Raw genomic sequence first — 5,990 nt, forward strand, 5'->3', positions numbered from 1 at the left:
CCACCTCACACTGTGTTGGTCGGTCTCTGTGTGGCTTGAAGGTCTCTCTAGTGGCCCATCTCTATGCAGCATGCTATTCCTCCAGCTCTTCACACTGCACTCTCCACTGCCACCATCTTGGAATCACTGCATTTTATTTTATTTTTAACAATTTGCAGTGCTTCTAGATTGAAACTTCATACAACTCATTCCAATTATTAATGGATATATGCAGTTGCTTTCCCTCATTTTAAAAAGAATACTTATAGTTTCATTGAAATGAATATATATACATTATGTCTTAGTGTTGGCTTTGTTATTGCTTAATTAGATTTTGTTTAATAAAATTTCTTAAGAGTATTTGGAAATGTCACAGGGCAGGTAAATTAATAACAAATGTAAGAGTTAAAAATTGACAATTCAAGAGATTGCTTTATAATTCTTGATAACAGAATATTCTGTATCTGAGTCCTAGTACATAATGTTGATACTGTTAAGGCCCTCTTTACCAGACAACGTATCCATTTCACAACTACTGTGCATTACGGCTGCTAATAATGCCTTTTGCTCTTCAAACTTCCACCAGTCAAAAGGGCAGCTACACCCCTGCCGGATTATGGCCCAATATGAAGGGCAACTACTTCCCTGCAGGATTCTTGCCAAATATGATGGGCAATCCTTGTGCAATGGCTCTATAACACAAAGATCTAAAGATTGCTCCTTGCCTCAAGAAGCAAAATATGCACAATGCAATTCACATTTCAGAGTTTTTCATGCAGTCCAAATGAGACCATAACACAGTCAAAGATCTTGTATTTATAAAATACTAATTGATCCTTTTGTGCTGTGGTGTTGAAGAAGAGCACAGAACATCCCATGGATGGCCAAGAGAACAAATAGTTAAGTCTTGGAGAGGATACAGCCAGATTGCCCTTTAGAGGCAAAAATGAGGCTTTGCCTCCCATACTTTGGACATACTGGTAGGAGGTTGTACTCCTTGGAGGGGAATATGATGTTGAGAAGGGTGGAGGGTTGGTGAAGGAAAGGAGCACCCTTAAGCAGGTGGATTGACATGGTGACTACTGCAATGAGCTCTTGTGCACAGGACAGGACTAGATTCAGATCTTTTATTCATGAGGTCACTATGAGTTGTACTCAACTCAATGGCACCTAACAACAACCACACTCTTCTAGTGCCATCCAGTTCATTTCAACACATGCAACCCTGCCTAACAGAATACTGCCCAAGGCTATGTCTCTTCACAAAAGCAGTTCTCTCATGGCTCTTTGTTAACTATCTTCTCAACATTCAAGAGAACAAAGATTCTCGCCACTAGATTAATAGGCAACACCATGATAGATGGAGAATAGTTTGAAGCTATCAATCATTTCATTTACTTGCATCCAGAATTGTCACTCACGATAGCCGCAGTCATGAAATCAAAAGTTTTATTATTGTTGTTGTTATGTGCTGTCGAGTCACTTGTAACTCATAGCAACCCTATGTACAAAGTCCCGAGACCTGCTCTATCCTGTGCCAACCTTACTGTATCTCACATACCTACCCAAATTACCCCAGTCACTGAATCAATCCATCTCATCAATGGTCTCCCTCTCTTTCTCCTTCCCTCCACATTCCAAGCATGATGTCCTACTCTGAGGACATGTCCCTTCTTGCAACATGTCTCAAATATGTTAGATGAAGCCTCAGAATCCTTGCCTCCAAGAAGCAGCCTGGCTTCATCTTCTCTAGGATGAACCTGTTTGTTCTCCTGGCAGTCCATGGTATATTCACCAGTCTTCTCCAGCACCCCAGCTCAATGGCATCAGTTCTCATTATATCATCCCTGGTCATTGTCCAGCAATTGTAAAGATGATGGCCTGGATCAGGCGCATCTTAGTCTCCAGATTGACGTCGTTGTTCTTACCATGCAGAGGTCCCTGACAGCTGACTTTCCCAATGCAATTTGTTTCTTGATTTCCTGGCTGCTGGTACCAGAGTGATTGTGGAGCCAAGCAAACTAAAGTTGTTAACAATCTCAATCTCTTCACCATATATTATAATGCTGCCAATTGGACCATTGGTGAGAATCTATTTTCTTGATATTGAGCTTCAATACATATTGAAGGCTGCAGCCCTTGACCTTCTGCAGCAAGTGATTCAGGTCCTCCATTTTAGCAGTAAGGGTTATGTCATCTGCATAATTCAGGTTGTTGATGAGTCTTCCTCTAATCCTTTTGCCACATTCCTCCTCATACAGCCTAGCCTCCTGCATGATCTGTTCTGCATATAGAATGAAAAGCTATGGAGACAGAATACGTCCCTGGCATACATCATTCCCGATTTTAAACCATGCAGTGTCTCCTTGCTCTGTTCTGAGGACTGACTCCTGGTCCAAGAATAGGTTTTGCATAAGCACAATCAAATGTTCTGGGATTCCCATTCCTTTTAGTGTCAGCCACAGTTTGTTGTGAAGAGTTATTACATTGAGGAAATGTGCTGTCAAGAACCTCTCCAAAGTCCTAAAGAGTAATGATATCCATTTAAAGAATAAAGTATACTTAATCCAAGTCAAGGTCTTTTCGATTACGTCCTATGTATCAGAAAGTTGGACAATGAGTAAGGATGACAGAAGACTCAATGCCCTTGAATTGTGGTGTTGGAGTAGAGTACTGAATATCCTATAAACTGCCAAAAAAAAAAAACCAAAACCAAAAAACCAAACAACCCACTCAGTCTTGAAAGAACAACCAACATGCTCCTTAGAGGTAAGGATGGTGAATCTTTGTCTCACATAATTTGGACATGTTGCTAGGAGGGTGAGTCCTGGGAAAAAGTGTCATGTGTTGAAGGGGAAAGGTCAGACAAAGAGAAGACTTTCTCAAGATAGGTTGACTCATATCTGTTGCTCATAGGGTCGATAAGAGTTGTTGGCAACTCAATTACACCTAACAACAACAGCAAAATATTGAAGAGCAAGTTTCATTCAGTGTCTCTTCTGACATTCATTTCAGTCTTTTATTTTTTCCTTTTTTAAAATTCATCCTCAACTTCCATTGTGTATGATATCCTTTATGTTATCCCAGAACTCTTCTGATATCCCATCATTAGTGTTGAGTGCATCTAATGTATTATTGAAGTGGTCCCTAAATTCAAGTGGGATACACACAGCTGATACTCAAATTGTCTTGGCATTATTTTCATTTTCTTTAGCTTTAATTTGAATATGCATATGAGTAGCTGATGATTTGTTCCACAGTTGGACCTGGTCTTTTTTGATTGAGAGCTTCTCCACTATATCTTTTTACAGATGTCAGCAATTTTATTCCTGTGTATTCTATCTGGTAAATTCCATGTGTAATCTTCATTTCTTTTTACTGTGGTTTTTTTTAAAGAATATATTTACAATATTCGCAAAGATATTCATTGGTGGAACAAAATTCTATCATGTGAGCTCTGGCCTCATTTCTATCACAAAGGTCATTTTCAGATCATCAACTTTATTTGTTTCTTATGTTTGTATTACAATCATCAGTAATTATTAATTCATTTTGATTAAATGTTCAGTTTCAGACTTCAGAAGTTGGTAGACATTCTCAATTTTTTCATCTTTGATTTTATTGATTGATGTGTTAAATTTAATAACAGTCATAGTGACAAGTCTTTCTTATATGCATATAGGTATTATCCTTTCACTGACAACATTGTACTACTATTCCTCTGTCAGTTTGTATTTCATGGTGAATTTTTAAATTTTTTTTTATTTTAATTGTAATTTTAACAAAAGTTTACAGAACAGTTACATTTTCATTCAGTCACTGTTGCACATTTTACATGTTCTCAGTCCTTTCCTCTCCCCAAGCTGACCTTTTTTCACTATTTTATTTACAAAATTCTAATACAAATTCCAACAAATTCTTTCAGTTCCCCTCACCCACCCCCCACCCATCAAATTGTACAACCCAATGATTAATCCCCTCTCCCCCTGCACATCCATGTCCCACTGTTTCCAGTATCTCCCACCCATCCTGGATCCTTATGTTCCTTCTACAATAATGGTTTTATACAATATTTATCCTTTGGGGACTGAGTTGGTTCACTCAGGGTAATGCTCTCCAGTCCTTCCCAAGTTAGGTAATAATTTGTAAAGCTATTGCTCCTGTGTGCTGCATAGTATTCCATTGTGTGAATATACCATAATTTCTCAATACATTCATTTGTGGTTGGACATTTGGACTGTTTCCATGTTCTTGCTATGGTGAATAATGCTGCTATGAACATTGGTGTACAAAACTCAGTTTGTGCCTCAGTTCCTATATTCTCAGGGTATATTCCAAGTAGTGGAATAACTGGGTCATATGGAATTTCTATGTTCAGCTTTCTGAGGAAGCCCCAACCTGCCTTCCAGAATGGTTGCATCATTTTACAATCCCAACAACAACATATAAGAGTTCCTTTCTTGCTACATCCTCTCCAACATCTATTACTTACTGCCCTGTTAAACTTTGCCACTCTTACTGGAGTAAGATGGAACCCCACTGAGTTTTGATTTGCATCTCTCTTATTGCCAGTGATTTGGAACATTTCTTCACGCATCTGTTTGCCATTTGAATATCTTCCTCTGTGAACATTCTTTCCATATTTTTTGCCCATTTTGTAACTGGGTTATCAGTCTTTTTCTTGTGGAGGCCCAGGAATATTCTGTAAACTTTTGTTATAAGACTCTAGTCTGAGATGGTATTACCAAATGTTCGTTCCCAATCTCTAGGTCTTCTTTTCACCCTGTTGGAAAAAGTTTTTGATGTGCACAGAGATTTAATCTTTAGAAGGTCCCATGCATCAGTTCTATTCTGTTTAGATTGTACATTTCTGGTTGTATTGGCAGTGTCTTTATACCTTGAACTAATACTTCTAAGCTTGATCCCAGTTTGTCTTTTATGAACATTATGGTTTGGGGCTTTTCTCCCAGGTCTCTGATCCATCTTGAATTTACTTTTGTTTATGGTGTGAGATGTGGATCCTGTTTGAGCTTTCTGCAGGTGGAAGTCCAATTCTGCCAGCACCATTTGTCTAAGAGGTTATCATTTCCCCATTTGATATCTTTGATTTCCTTGTTGAATATCAGTTGACCATAGATAGCTGGGTCTATTTCTGGGTTCTCAATTCTGTTCCATTGGTCTATGTGCCTGTCATCATACCAGTACGTTGCTCTTTTGGTTACCACTACTGTGTAGTAGGTTTTGAGGGCAGGTAGTGCTCATTTTTGTTTCTCAGAACTGTTTTGCTTATTTGCCATCTCCTGTCTCTCCAAACAAATTTTATAATTTCCTTGAAAAATGAATTTGGTGTATTGGATTGGGATTTCCCTGAACATGTAAATTTCCTTTGGTAGGGTTGTCATTTTCACCATATTGAGTCTTCCTATCCATGAACAGGGCACCTTTTTCCATTTCTTTAGGTCTTTTATTGTATTTTTTATAAATGCTCTATAGTTTTCTTTGTATAGATCTTTGTATCTCTAGTTACATTCACTCTCAAGTATTTCAGTTTGTTGTTGGCTATTGTAAATGGTATTGCTTTCTTTATTTCTATCTCTGAGTTCTCTTTCTTTCTGTAGAGGAATCATATTGATTTTTTTGGATATTGATCTTATATCCTGACACTCTACTAAATTAGCCTATTAACTCTAACAATTTTCTTGGTGAGCCATTAGGGTTTTCTGTGTACACTATCATATCATCTGCATAAAGTGACAATTGAACCATTTATTTGACAATCTGGATACCTTTTATTTCCTTCTCTTGTTGTATTGCCCTAGCAAGCACTTCCAATACAATATTGAAAAGAAGTGGTGATAGTTAGCATACTTGTCTGCTCCCTGTTTGCAAGGAAAATGTTTTTAGTCTTTCTCCATTGAGATTGGTGTTGGCTCTTGGGCATTTGACTGTGTGGATCATAACAAACTATGGCTGACTCTGAGAAGAATGGGAATCCCAGAACACTTGATCGT

The sequence above is a fragment of the Elephantulus edwardii genome, unplaced genomic scaffold (assembly GCF_000299155.1).
Source record: "Elephantulus edwardii isolate Elephantulus edwardi_28Jun2011 unplaced genomic scaffold, EleEdw1.0 scaffold00172, whole genome shotgun sequence".
NCBI classification, from domain to species: Eukaryota; Metazoa; Chordata; class Mammalia; order Macroscelidea; family Macroscelididae; genus Elephantulus; species Elephantulus edwardii.